Here is a 15,264-nt window from a genome sequence, read left to right as displayed (position 1 = left end):
AATGTAAATAAATCATGAGGACAAGCAGGTTAGTAAATTTGAAAGGACGTTTTGACCAATAAAAGCATCTGCAGACATACCTCTCCTACAATCAGGCAGTGATTACAATGGTCTATGATAGATCACCTGGACCATAAATGCCTGATGAACTGCTATTACATATGGGACAGGGATGGTTGACTTTATTAGAATGAAGCCTTTCATATAGAATATTTTGAATACATGTGTGGTTGTTTTTCAGTGATAAGAAAAAAGGTCAGAGTGAGCATTTTTGCTTTGAGATCATCTGTGCTGCAAACATGGACAAGCTCTGACATATTTTTCTTCATCAACCAAAAGCGGCCATTCAATTTTTATGTGACCTTTGTCATTAGTAAATGTTGATTGATATGCACAGATTGCAATAAATTAATAACCATGCACTCCAAACAATCCACCACAACCCTCAATGTCTTTTTAGCCATTATAATTAGCTTAAACTGTGACCAATCAATTAAAGGAGGGAATGCTTGACTGCAGTTATATTGTATATCAGTGTTTTAACTTTTACTTCTCTTCCAGCCACCATACATGTAGTATTAGCTTGAAGTATTTTTAGTGCCAAGAAACAACTGCAGACAGTGCATACCATCGTGTTTATTTTTTATTTTTTGTTAATCTTCATGTGACAAACATGGATTGATTTTATATAGAAAAGTGAGACTTGCTGAATGGATGGATGGCCACTGAATGGTTTACTAATATTTAGTAGGTTACTCTGGTTTGGAGAGGCAATAATGTGAGTTGACACATTCCTGTGCACATCAGATTTTTTGAATTATAGTTTTTATTCTCCAGACAGGCCCTCTACAATATTGTAACGTTTATTTAGTAAATGCTACATCCTGAAATTAAAGATTTTTGTGGTTTTTCAAAAAAAATAAAAGGTTGCAGTCAAAGTTGCAGATTCTTTTAAGCTATATGTCAGACTCCTTGCTCCTTACATTGTAGCAATAAAGGTCTATTTTAAATATGCAAAAAACAACAGGGAGTAGAATGAATGAATGAATGAATGAAAATAAAGAGGGTTGGTGTTATTCATGACATTAATGAATAAGCATTGGATGTAAAACAGGTAACAACATTAGAATTCTTGTTAACAAGCTTATTATGATACAGGGATGGATAAACTAGCCATCATTTAGCTAACAATATTTTCATTCAGCAGCGTTATTCAACTTACATGGTTTGTTTGGAAGACAACTGCAAAGATTTTTGCTTTTTGGCTCTGGCTATTTGCTGAACATGGCAGACTTTACGGCACGGCACAGTAGCAGGTGTAACCGGTGTCAACATGCTTAATGTGCATTCAGAAAATCATGTTATTGTGTTCTAACAATCTATTAAACAGTTCTAAAGGATTAAAGTGTGTACCGGACAGTGAGCACAGTACACCAATGACTGTACACAACATAAGAGCTTAAAATGTTTTTTGCACAAAAAAAGCAAATATTATCTTTTAGCATCATGCATGATTTCTTGCTGACTTTTATGTGATGTCATGAACCAAAAGGTTAATCGAGGCAAAGGAGATTGGTCAAAATTCTGCCAAGGTGCAGTGTTTGCTCAGAAAAGAAGGAAATTCAGATAACTTTAAAGAGGCAGTAGTATGCAAATCAACCTTTTTTTTAAACTATATATCATGTTATAATATTATTCCTTCAACAAAAAGATACCTGGACTGTTGCCTTGGTTGTTTCATGCACGTTTGAGAAATCCTTTAATCTCCTGTGGCAACCATTCAAATTGCCTGGGTGGATATAACACCGCCTTTCAGGTGCAGCTCCTCCTCTGAGCTGCAGGTTACAAGCGTCCACCTCATGGAGCAGCCCTCCCCTGAAACTCTCTTCACTCAGCTCCTTCAAACTAGCCAGCAGCTTTTAGCAAACACCTGCGTCTGCTGAGCTCATTATACAAGCTACTTCTCAGTGCAAAGCTAGTAAAAATGTTAAAGGCTTAATACAGAAGTGTTGTGATGACTTCATGAAGTTGGAGTTTCAGAAAGAGCAGGAGTTTTTAAAGAAACGGAGGCCCGATTTCGAGGTCAGATTTATTTTAAGTCATATTTGATATATAGCATTTTTATAATAAATTAAGGCAAGATAGTTACTTGATTGTACTATAAAACGGCACTAAGTGCCTGAAAAATACATAATACTGCCCCCTTAAGGTGATTAGTCAGATTTGAGGAAAAGTTGAGATGAATGGTGAAAATTACAAGTGTATGCAAAATTTGTGAATGACAGATCAGGCAAGTTTCATTTTGCTTCTAAATAAACTCCTAGGTTAATAGGTTTCCAAGTTAGTGCACTCAGACAATATTTCTTCTTATCTTCTCCTCTTCAGTGGATAAATTACCAACTAAGTATTCACTTTGTGAAATCAAATGCAAGCCATGGGCTGTTGTGCTGCTACTTTTAGCCTATACTATAATATATACTGTATATATATATACAGAATATATAACCTTAGATTTGATGCCAGAGTTTAGGAAAACATGAAATAATCACTTTTCTGCAAGTATATTTTTGAATGTCTTGTGCTCTGTTTTTATTATTATTATTATTATTATTATTATTATTATTATTATTATTATTATTATTATTATTATTATTATTATTATTATTTGACCCTTTTTTACTTTTTTTGTTAAGGAAGTGAATATAACCATTATCATTTGGAAACAACAGTTGAACAGTTGACGTTTTGTTAAAAACATAAGGTCATAAAACTTTTGATATATTCCTTTAAGCTTCACTTTACAAGACATACCGGTAGTAAGAATAGAAATAAAAATAGTCCATTCCTAGATGCATTGAGGACATTTATATTCATTTATAAAAATTGAGTTTAAATTTTACTTATCTGGCTGCTTCATCTTACAATGTCAGGAAAAAGGTCAAATTTTGTTCTTTGTCATCCGCTCAGTGCCATCTTATTTAGTTCTTCAGTAAGCTTGTCACATATTTGTGGTGCAGGAATGGGACTCACTTGCTCAGTGTGAGTTACCCCATCTTGAGAAATTATGCATTGGCTGCGATGCTCCCTGCTGAATCCCTGCTGGGGCTGAGCAGTATTCTGGGATGCAACCCAAGCCTAATCATCCGATACAAGTTTAAAAGTAGCCATGGGTAGGTTTTCGTTGGCCAAGAGTGGGAGGGGGATAGGGGGACCACCAGGAGGGAAACCTGCAGAGATGCTCTGCAGAGGCTGCAGTTTTATCCAGCTGTCTTCACATGAGGAGGGGCAGGTAATGAAAGGTGGAGACAGAGATGAGTGAGCTGCCGGCAGGACTCACCGGTCTTGATTAGTGCTTGTGTGCTTCTGCCTGCTCTGACTGAAATGTGTATTGTATGACTTTTGTTTGCAGTCATTAAACTACTCACATTTATCCTAAAATGTTCCTGCAATTTGAACATTTGGGTCAAGAACATTTTGTCCATCTCAAATGGTAGAAACACAATGTGAACGCTTACCCTTCCCGTGTCACCATGCAAATGTGTGCACATGTTTGCATAAGCAGGATGCTCATTTTAATCTTTTTTGAATTGATCTTAGCACCGTCCATGAATCCGGTGGCTATTTGTTCCTACCTCTCCTTTTAGTGTGTTTGTTACTGTTTTGCATGTGGTGTGTTTATTGGTGGCCTTTTAATATTCCTCTGGTCCTGGATCATTGTCCTTGATGTGATGAATGTTAATGTAAAAATACTTGACATCATGGTCAAAGTTTGATTACTGCTGGGAATTCATTTTTCCCCAACTGGTCTTGTACAGTGCAATCATAGTAAGTCGACAGCTATGTAGAAAAAGTTAACTTTACCACATCAAGAAAATGATACTTTGAAGCTCATCAGCCCATTAAAGTGTTGATGATAGTGATCTATTCTGCCATATTTTCAAGCAAAAAGTCCTTTCCGGTTTTCTATTTAATAATTACAAGTGCGCCTGGATAACATTGATGCAATCAAAACACTGTGACTACTTGGGTAAATTAAAGGCTGCTTAGTGACCGAGGCAGAGAGCAGTAAAGAATGCCCCCTCAATTTTTTAACCAAAGATTAGCAGTTTAGTGGAAAGTTTCAGAGTTTTGTTGGTTGTAAGTAACGGCAATGCTTTCATGTTGTATTGCAGGGCTTTGTTCAAGGACCCATAAGGGTGGTTTTAGTTTATTTAAATTTTCCAAGGATCCTGAGTTACATTTGAAGTGGCTGGAGCAGGTCAGATGTACACCTGAAAAGCTGGAGTCCTCTGTCGCATATGTTCTATAATCTGAACATTTTGAGTTTGACCATCTTCGTTTGCGAGAGTGAGCTTATTCGCCACAGAGCGAATAACATCTCGTAAGCTCTTTACGACAGCTACAGATCTTTCAAAGCTCTCAGTGGTAAAACACTCTGTTTTAATCCCTCATCATTTTAGATTTGGCTCCCTTATTTTTAATCTGTTAAACTGATTTTGGTTACTAATTATTTTGGCTTTCTGATTCTCTTTCATTTGATATGTGCTGCCTTTTCACCCAGTCTGGTATCTGACCATTTTCTAATAAATGTTTGTTGAGCCACTCTACTCACAGTGTTGTTTTTGTATTGAACAAACAACTAAAAGGAAAAAAATACATGTGATTATTTAGTAGCAGTTAACTGCAGCATCTCACAAAAGTGTATTTTGTTGGGAATTATTGACTAATTGTATCATACTTTCTAAAAATAATGACATTTCACACCTGAAATAGTATTTTATCACCAAGGGAATGATTCACAAACTACTTTTTGGCCAGACATTCCGCATACATACATAAGACCAACTAGAAGTTTGTTTAGCTCTGTTGTATTTGCTGGATTTTTGTTTTCCATTTTCTTCCAGGCATGACCTTCAGATGCTATCAATTCATTCAAGATAGTTTTTAGGCCTTAAAATTATTCTTTTCTAAGGTAGCTTGAAAGCTAGTCAGCTGACTAGACAGAGATACATTGTTTTTCTATTGAGTGTTCGTGACAGCCCCCTGGTTGCATCCCCCTAAGTATTAAGCCATGGTACTACAGTACTACAGTGATTTCAGTCAATCCAAAATAAACCTCAATCTTTTTTTAGTCAGCCCACAGAATAAGATTTAGCTCAGGTGCAGAAGAGATCATGTCAGGATTCTTTAATCTTTATGGGGTGGCAATGCAGCAAAGTACTTGGATCCACATAATAGAGGATATCCTGCCTTAAAATCATAGACTTGTTTATTTTTTTCCCCTGTAACTCTGCTTGAAGAAAGTGTCTTCTGAAAACTGGTAGTAGGTTTGGGAGTTGATTTTGAGGTCATATTCGATGTTGAAAGATCCCTAAAAATACCAGCACACACCAATACCCCACTTCCACCTTGCTGGTGTCTGAATTAAAGTGGAGTTCTGTGCAGGTACTGATCCAGCCACAGGCTCATCTATCTAACTTTCAAAAGTCATTCTCATTTTATCAGTTCATAAAACCTTAAAAAAGTCTGTCGTCAAATATTTATTGAAACAGTCTTGATGAATCAACCTATGTATCTTTTTCAGTAGTTAAACAAGACACGTAGGTTGTCTTGGAAGGTAGGCTGTTGAGTTTCAGCCTACCTTACCGTGTCCCTGAGCACTAAGCAGCTTGTACTTCTGGACAGTCTAGATACCAGAAATACAGGAATGGCTTCCTGGTAGCTTCATGTTGAGAATTCACGCTGTTGCACATTGGAGTGAGAAAATATGCATAACAATGGTAATTTGGTAAATATTTACCTAATAAATGTGCAGAAATAGCAAAAGGAGTAAACTGTATTCAAAGCCATGAGGCAGTCCTGAAAAGACGGCCAGAAAACGTAAAGAACCATTGATCAAGGCTCCTTTAGAAGATGAAAAAAAACTCTGGCTCCTTAAAAACAAGATTGTTGATTTAAAACCGTTGCACAGTAAATACACAGCAAGCCCTTACAGCATGGATGCAGTGAAACAAGACAAGAAACAAAACACACCTTCCCCCTAACCTTCTATCTCTTTATCCTCTTGTCATTTACTCCTGATTTCTTTTGTAAGCTGTCTTCAGTTGGATAACCTTGTAAATGCTTTGAGATCCAATGGGGTTATTACCCAGAATATGCTTAATTACAGGCATGGCTGTGCACAACACAGGAGTGTTTACTATGCATCCAGGCAAAAACAGATAAGGATAGATAAACAAAGAAGATATAGGGAAGATGATGAATATCTTCACCGTTTATCTGTCTTTCTGCACATCTGAAGAAGCGGGACAGATGGGCCTTATATGTTTTTCAGCTCATCTTCATCGTTTGAGCCAGTATAAAGAACATTATTCAACCCAATAATAAAGTAATAAACTGCATGGAGGTTTTTTTTTTTTTCTTTTCTTTTTTTTTTGCCAAGCACAGTTTGAGTTTGATAGATATTTTGATTGGAAACCAGAGATGGCGGCTGATTCCTAAAAGACTTTCGGCTGGAAATTCTGTTTTAATAAAGCAACAAGCCTATTTTCCTCCTGCCTCTGCTCACTTCTAAATTAAGCTGCAAACTCGAGCTCTTAAAGGCTGACTGATGCCTCTGCACCAAGGTGTTTGGGTACCTACGTCCTGCGGTGTGCACCTCCGTAGAAATGTAATTACAGTACACATCAGGGCTGCAGCAGTTTGTGGGGGGTCGGCAGCAGTTGTGACGGACTTTCTTGAGTAGCTTTCCTCTCTCCTTCCACATATACACATATCTTGTTCTGCTAGTTTTAGTTGAAAGTTTTGACAACCCACAGCAGGTTAAAAAAAAAAAGTTTTTTTATCCCTTGCAGTGGTGCCAGGAGAATTTACATTTTTTCTTATCTTGCAAAGCCATTTCCAGTTCTAACCTTCTGCTGGCTGCTGTTTGTTGTTCTCTATCAAGTGAAAGTAAGACAGTAAACATTATTACCTCAGGAGTATAAAGAAGCACAACACAGCCAGATAATGTGCAGTGCTTAGTGCTGAAGTTCAACACTAACATTTCCATGCTGAAGGCTAAATGAATGTGTTCTGCATCCTTTCTCCAAAATCACTCTGGACGAGTGATTTCTAAAACTATTTATACCCGTTGAACTTTTCACATTTTGTCACTCTGCAAACCAGAATCTACATTATGTTTTATTGGGAAAAGATCAACACAAAGTAGTGCAGTATCGTTAAGTGGAAGAAAAATTATGCATGACTTTCAATTTAAAAAAAAAAAAAAAAATCTGAAAATTGAGTTATGCATTTGTATTCCGCCCCCTGAGTCTGTACTGGGTAGAACCGCCTTTTACTACAATAACAGCTTGAGGTTTTTAGATATTTGATTCTACCAGTGATCCAAATGTAGTGACTGAAATGTTTGCCCATTTTTGGCCAAATAGCTCAAACTCAGTTAGACTGGATGGAGTCCTGGCAATGTTGTTCAAGTTAAATGTTAAGGATCATCCTGCTGGATACCCCTAGTATCTTCTTTTGCAGAATCTGATAGACCTTTCAGGATTTTCTTCCACTTAATTTCCATCTTCTCATCACCTCAGCTTCCCTGTAAAGGAAGGTGTTCTCATGCCACCACCACCATGTTGTATCTACTGATAATAAATTATACACAAGTGTACTGAAGAAAAGCAAGCTGCTGCCACCAGCATGTTTTACCTGGTGTTCAAGATGAGATTAACTTATGCATAGGAAGACAGTATCGGTCACATTAGACCTTCTTTAGAGTTACCAGGGGATGAATGCAAATGAACATTTTTTTAAGTTTTTCAAAATTTTGAAAACCATGTATTAGGAATACCAGACCAATTTCTATCACATACATTTACCCCCAAAATTAGATTGGCACTCGTGATTCTTATGTTATTGAATTACTTATTTTGCATAGCAAAAGCTTTTGGCTTGCACATACAATAAATTGAGATTTATTGTGTAAATGTTCAATATACCCCTACAAGTCGTGCTAGTGACTTCCATTTTTGACAGCAGCAGCTCTGACATATGGAGCTTTGCTAGGGAGAACTAACAGAAAGTTAATCTGCCCCGGATTCCCATGGCTTGTCCAAACTCCCCCCCCTTTTAATAAACTAGGTCACAACTAAGCACAGCCAATCTACAAGAAGAAAAAGCCCCATCAACTAAAAATAAAAGTGTTGTACATAAAAGGGTGAAAAAAGCAGGAACAAAAATCAAAATGAGATCTCTTTGTTCTAAATTAAATCTGGAACATTCAGGTCTTAATTCTGCCACTGCGCTGCAAAGGGGTGGAAACTGCTCGCAGGCCAAGAACACCATTGTCTTTGGTTCGACAATAAAAGAAGAAAGCCCTGTATAGCCTAAAAGCACAAGCCTGCCCACAGCCGTACACACAAACATGGAGCTGGTGTAATCCACTATAGACATAAGCTGCAGAGTGTAATTGAAACAGTGCTGACAGCAGTGCAAAGACGAAACAGAGGCGCAGTGGAAGGAGGATAAAAATGGCACCAGATGGTACTTTTCTTGGGGTTTGTGCATCTGTGAGAAACTTTCTTGGGTTGTTTGTGTTGCAAAACCATCGCTGATAACACAGCGCTCAGGGGTGCAAGAGTTGACCACCTCACCTCTCCACGTCCGTCCTCTCTAGGTTCTGTACCGGCAACCCTGCGGGCGTGCTGTTTCTCCCTCTGTGCTCAAAGACTCTGCACCTCCGCGGATGTGGCCCTCTCAGGGAGAGAGGCTGAAAAAGAGCGAATGTGGAAAGAGTAGTGGAAGGGATGTGAAAGATGGGACAGATAGGGGGGGGATTGGGTTATGTTTTCATGTTCACAGCCTGTCCCTTTGAAGTATACACCAAAACAACCTGAGGCCCACAGCAGCCAATCCCAGTAGTTGACATGACAGTCGGCTTGGCAGCCATAGTACCCGCTGGAGACTCCACTCCGCCTCTTTTCCCGCCTTGTCCTGCCATGCCCACCACCATCCCCTTCCTTATCCTCTACCTTTCTGGCGTTCCACACTTCCTGCCTCTCCCCTACCCACCCTGCCCATCTCACATGCCAAGGCATGTTTGGCACCCCAGTATCAAGCCTCCATTTTCTGCCAACCGATCTCAATGCTTATGCCAATGATCTTGGAAACAATCATACACTGTGGAACTGGCACACCATATGTAACAGAAATGATGCCCACTTACACTAAAGTTTCTAAATAAAAACGATAGGCTGGGAAATGCCTCTTGGTGCTAGCAGGGTTCCTAAGCAGCCTGAAAACATCTGGAATTTGACTAAATCCATTGCAAGGGCTGTGTAAGTGTGGAATTATAAAACAAAGTGTGAAAGAACACTTGTATTTCTTGACTGTATGTTCTGTCTAATTGTCTAAAAGTTTTTAGTAGGTAGGAGTTTGTCCTGTAAACAGTAGGTTGCCGATTTGAACCTGAAATCTGTCTCAGACACTTCACCTGCCTTGCATACTAGCAGTGGGTTACTAACTGGATGTACCATATGGACTAAATAATGTGCTATAGAAGAACAGGTCATTTACCATTTAGAATTTAAATGCTATATTAATCTTCATCCAACTTTATTTATCCTTCTCTCCATCCTGTTCTTTGTCCATCCATGCATCTGACTGACCTCCCATCAGTCAATTTGTTCATCCACCCATTCATTAGTCTGTCTGACCATCCATCCATACAGCCATCAAAATCTTATGACCTTCCTTCCTTCTTTCTTTTTATTCATGACATTTTTGTAAGTTTTCAGTCTTTAACTTGGGAATTTGAGTGTGGGAAAGCCTGGAAATTTGATGAAAATTTGAGCAGGAACCCTGTGGGAGAAATCTTCATTGAACTGATTGTAAATGAGCAATAAGAGAATGAGGAAAAATATAGACCCACACAAAATACTTAGCTTTATTCACTTTCATTATCGAGTTCATAACAATGGTTAAGCCAGTGCCAAATAAAAATAATTAAAACAAAGAAAGGAATACTAATTCGGATGTGGATAATTATTGTATGCATCCACGGCTGGCAGTGCTGTGATCATCGCTGTTATTGTTTTTTTATTGTCTTTCATCTCTGGTAAGAGGCGATGAAAATCAATGGCAGGCTTTCCCTGTGGCTTGGCAACCACATTCGGGCTGTACACACAGCTCCAAACCACGCACACGCACACACACACACACACACACACACACTCAGCCTTCTCTCACCACTGGCTGCAGCGGAGGGAGATTGCTATCGGGGTGAGGCTGGGTTTTAATTGATCTTGGTCACAGTTTAATGCGAGGCAAGGATTAGCTGTTATCGGAGGAAGGGGAAGAGGCAGAGGGAAGGGTTTTGGGAGGAGATATCACAGTTCCTGACGTTAAAACCCGACGCCCTTCATGACAGGGATTCTGTGACCCACAAAGATGTGAGAGCACTGGTGGGAAAGTGCTGGGCATTTGGAGAGACAGGGGCGACATCCAGCTGAACTTAATCCCAGTTTCCCCATGACGTTTTGGGCCAGATCTCGACTATTTCTAGCTCTGTGTGAAAAGAGGAACATAGCTTACACCGAGATTTGACCTGTTCTATTTAAATGCTTGTTATTTTCTATACAGTTGTAAATAAAAAAATGACTATAATCATGGTTAATGTATTTCAGTAACTCAATTCAATAAGGCAAAAGTCACATCAAATTGATTCTTGGATTTGTGAAGAAGAAGAAAAGGAATGTACTGCTGGTATTTTAGATGTTGACAGCTTACAACTATTGAAACCCCATAAATCTGTTTCTCAAAACGCATATGCACAGTCAAAAAAGATTTTCAATACAGAAAGGCTATATTGTATATTTTGAGAGCTTTGGCTTAACAGTTGTCTTATACAGTCTTTGACAACCTCCACAAGGACTATAAGCCCCAAAATGTATTTGCTACAGAAACTCTGGGTTTACCGAGTTCTGTTCCTATAGTATGTTACCGGAAAGTTAAGTGCAAAGAAAACAAAAAAGTAAAGTCCTGCTGAAATACAAAATCACCATCTCCATAAACTTCCTCAACAACAATAACCATTAAGGGTTCTAAAAATTTTAAGCAGACAGCTGTATTGACTTTGGATGACAAACACAGTCGTGGAAACACTTCTCCAAATGACCACTGCCTCAAGTAACTTAAAATCGGACTTTTTACTTCTCTTTGTTTATGGGAGTTTAACTTCTGCTGCATCCTCTGCAGGATGTGGCTATCCCTGATACTTGTGTACATTTTGGGACGACGCTTTTCTCTTCCGCTTAACTTTTCACTGATATAATTGGATGCAACAGACCACGTCAGCAAGTTGATGACTACCTACTGGACAATAGTCAACTCAGCAGACCTTCCCATGACATAACATAACATTCCTGTATGTAAGTCCTTATATTAAATTTGTCTTATGTAGTATTCTAATTATACACATAGCTGGCTTTTGAGTTATCTGTTGATCTGAATCCTAATCACCCAAATCCACAGGAATAAATGTTTGGTGGGCATAATAAATCTATATAGTGTTCCACTTTTTGAACTGAATGTAGTGATATCCTTATTTATTGAGATGCACCTGTTTAGCACATGACACAAGTGTTTTATTTTTGATTACTGGCAGGTGACTCATCAGAAGCAGAGGGAATGAGAAATGGGATTCCCTTTGCATCACTCGGCTGGCATCAAGAGTCAAAGCTTATGCAGTCTCCGCAACTCCCTGAGCTTCAATAAAACACGATATAAATAAGTTACAGGCCCACAGAGTCAACATTAATAACTGAATTACACAATCTCAGAACATAGTAATGTGTCACACAATCATTGCATATCGGTTAGGATAGATATAACTTTTTTTCCCTTTTATTTTGTGCCACACATTTCAAAGAATGCTTTCATTGTAGCTTAAATGCCAGGGCAACATGAAAAAGTGGAGCATGCAGCTTGCCAGTTGGTGAAGCTTCAAACTGAATGAGGGAGAAAAACATCACAGATGAATGGCTGTTTTGTTGTTTTGCTCTGCACATTTTTTTTCCCGTCTTCTTACCAAAGAGAACACAGCAAAATTCCTAATCAGACAAAAGGATACAGGGAACTTAGGAGCAGAGCATAAAAACAAAAAACAGCAATGCTACATAATAGTTAGAAGTAAAGACGCTTTAACTCTCCAATCTCATGACTTTGTTCACGGCAAAGAGCTAGCTTTTTTTTCCCTCGCAGATTTCATTGATTGTGAAGTCTGGCAGCTTTCAGGGCATGTAGGCAAAGCAAAACAAATCATCAAAGCCATGAATCTGTTGCATCTTCTGCCTCTCTTTTCCAGCACTTGGATAATTTTCTCATTCAGCTCTCTCCACTTACAGTAGACTATAGTTCAAGAGCCTCTTAACAGACTCCCTCACCCCACTATCACCCTCCTCAGCAGCCTGCTGTTATGCACGTTTCCGAGACAACACTTAACCCAAAGGATGGATGAAAAATCTGAAGCAGCAGATTGTTCGGAATTTCCTCAAGAGAGTTCTACGAATGAGATGGGGTTTGATCTCAGATAGTTGTACAGTGTCTTGCTGTAGCATACTAACACTTCCTTCCACATTTTGTCAAGTTGCAGCTGTGAACCTCATTGTATTGTATTAGGTTTTATGTGATAAATCAAAGCAAAGTTGAAAATAGTTGTGAAGTGGAAGACATGTGAGGGGTCGTATGGGTAGATTTGCATTCAGCCCCATTCCTGAGCTTTTAATGTCTGCTGGTGCTACACAGCATCTTTGCTGCTTCTCTAGTAGATTATCTCATTACCAAGCTTCTCCATTTATTTGGGTGGCCCGGTCTTGGTAGGTGTGCGACCATGCTGTGCTCTTTAGGCTTTAGAATGAAGGACTAATCTCTCCTTTGTGACCTGCCCTGCTCTGTTCTTAGTCCTCATGATGCTGCTTTTTTTTTTAACGAATGTTCTCCTATGAGGCCGTCACAGAACAGATGGATTTATACTGAGATTAAATTACACACTGGCAGACTCTAAGGTTGAATGCACTGGATTTTAGATTGGGGTATCAAAGTAAAGCTAGTTGGAAGTGAAGCCACAGTTTTCAGAATTTTATATTAAAAATTTATTATGTGTCATTTCTCTTCATATACTTCACAAATGCTCTACTTTGTGAGTCTAAGAAATAAAATACCAATAAAACAGATTGGCATTTGCAACTGTAACATAAAAAATGTGAAATATTTCAAGGGGTACCAATATTTTGGCAAGGCATTGTATGCTTAACAAGTTTGTCGTTCAAGTGGTGTTTTCAGTAACTGTTAAAATCTTCTGCAAGTGAAGAAAACTGAGCACCAAAATGGTCTCAGCAATCAGACCTCTTTCTTGCATAGATCTAATTTAAGGTGTAAAACATGCAAAATCAGGATTGACCCACTATTGTTTTTTATATTGTATTAGCTAATTAAATTAGGATTGCTCTATAACCGATGTGAAGCATTGTCCCGAACAGTCTCACACACATACCTATATGAGCACCAAACATATTTGTGCCCCAACTCATTCAGGGCCATAAAAACATATTTATGAGAGCATCAGGCCATTGAGCCACAGCAATGTTTGCCATTTTCTCTGCGCTCCATGATTCCATCCAAGCGTCAAGATTGATTCTGAGAGCTCCTACTGTGTCACCCTCCATAAGTAATATGTATAATTCAACAGCCTGTTTTTTTTTCCGCCTCTCGTTTTTTCCGTAAACATACACTCATAGTATTACCAGCCCTGAGCGACGAAGCCATCCAAGGAAAAAGAGGATTGTCTGCTTGGGGAACAGTGAGGATGGGTGGCGGAGGAGTTGCTGGTGGGTTGCTGCGGCTCTTTTTTTTTTTTTTATTCCCCTCAATGCCCAGAGTGCTGCTTACACAAGTCCCACGTTGTTCTCCGTGCAGGGACACTAACAGACTGTCACATGGCAGGACACTGCCAGCTGAACAATCACCAACACCAATGCTGTCTGCCAATTGTCAACCTGTCATTTCTAATGGCCACTGTGGGCCAGATGCTCGCAGAATAAGCAAGCCACATGCAGCAGCCCAGACTTTGTACCTAAACCCAAAGGGGAAAGCTGCGGCTGTGTCTGTGTGGGTGTGAGAGGAAATCCAGTGCTGTGCAAAAGTTTTAATACGGCTTGAATATGTTGCCACCTTACAATCATAAAGATTGATTATTTTGTTTAATGTGAAAGATCAACACACAGCAGTGAATAATGTGAAGTGTGAGAAAACTAAACCTGAAAAATGTGGCAGGCATTTGTATTCATCTCTTCCAATGCAGTTATAGCTGCACGTTTTTGGGGGTATGTGCATCTGTAAAGAGCCATTCTTCTTTGCAAACTATCTCAAACTCTATTATTGATCAGAGCGAACATGCATTTTCAAGGCTTGCCACATAGGTTCTCCAATATAATTAAGTCTAGGCTTTGAGTAGGCCATTCTAACACATTTAGATGTGTTTATGTAAAACCATTTAAGTTGACTGATCTAAGCTGCCCAAGTGGAGCTTTGTTCAAGTCTAGTCAAGTATTTTGAGCCTGAACTTGTTTTCTTTGTAGATCAACCACCAACTGTGGTACACATAGACTAAAAAATTCCAGTCTACATGGATCTCTAGACACATCTGACCAGAGAACATGCAATTGAAGAAATGCATGCAAGGTTTTACAAATAAAAATCTGAAAAGTGTGTTCACATTTGAAATAGGGAGGAAGTAAAATGCAGTGCAGCAAATCCTTTACACTGACATTTACTACCTCCCTACAAGGCAAGGCGCACTTTTCAGATTTTTTTCGTAAAAACCGTAGAAAACCTTACATTCATTTTTTTTTCCACTTCACACTTGTGAGATTTGAACTTGCTGGTCTTTCACATAAAGTCCAACATAACACATTGAAGTTTGTTGTAACGTGACAAACTGTGAAAAGGGCAAGACACTGTACAAGTGTCACCATTCTCTTTCGGGGAAAGACCGTGTACAATGGGGATTTTTTTGTGTGTCCATGTGAGTGACTGTGCACTTTTGCTTGTGTTTGTGTGGAGCAAACGTGCATTTTCCGTCAAACATCTTCCCTGCGACTCCGGGCTCAACGGGCTGGGCAGGACTACAGTCATTACATCCACGCTCTCATGCAAGCAGATGGCAAAACAGATGATCCTCGCTCATCTCACTCATGACCATCCATATTTATTTCA

The 15,264-nt window shown here is 39.0% G+C and overlaps 1 protein-coding gene across 2 annotated transcripts in view; it reads right to left on the bottom strand.

The window, feature by feature from the left end:
- nphs1 (NPHS1, nephrin) overlaps nt 1-15,264 on the bottom strand; it is a 199,603-nt gene that overhangs the window by 110,965 nt on the left and 73,374 nt on the right. The window contains exon 3 of one of the 2 annotated variants that reach the window (XM_023330210.1): nt 8,646-8,761. The exons of the other annotated variant lie outside the window; for it this stretch is intronic. The gene's annotated coding sequence lies outside the window, so the exon portion shown is untranslated. The remainder of the gene's footprint in view (nt 1-8,645; nt 8,762-15,264) is intronic. 2 annotated transcript variants of the gene reach the window in all.

The sequence above is a fragment of the Xiphophorus maculatus genome, chromosome 3, assembly GCF_002775205.1.
Source record: "Xiphophorus maculatus strain JP 163 A chromosome 3, X_maculatus-5.0-male, whole genome shotgun sequence".
Lineage (NCBI taxonomy): Eukaryota > Metazoa > Chordata > Actinopteri > Cyprinodontiformes > Poeciliidae > Xiphophorus > Xiphophorus maculatus.
Note: the sequence above shows the minus strand (reverse complement) of the source record. Positions and strands in the feature narration are given on the sequence as shown.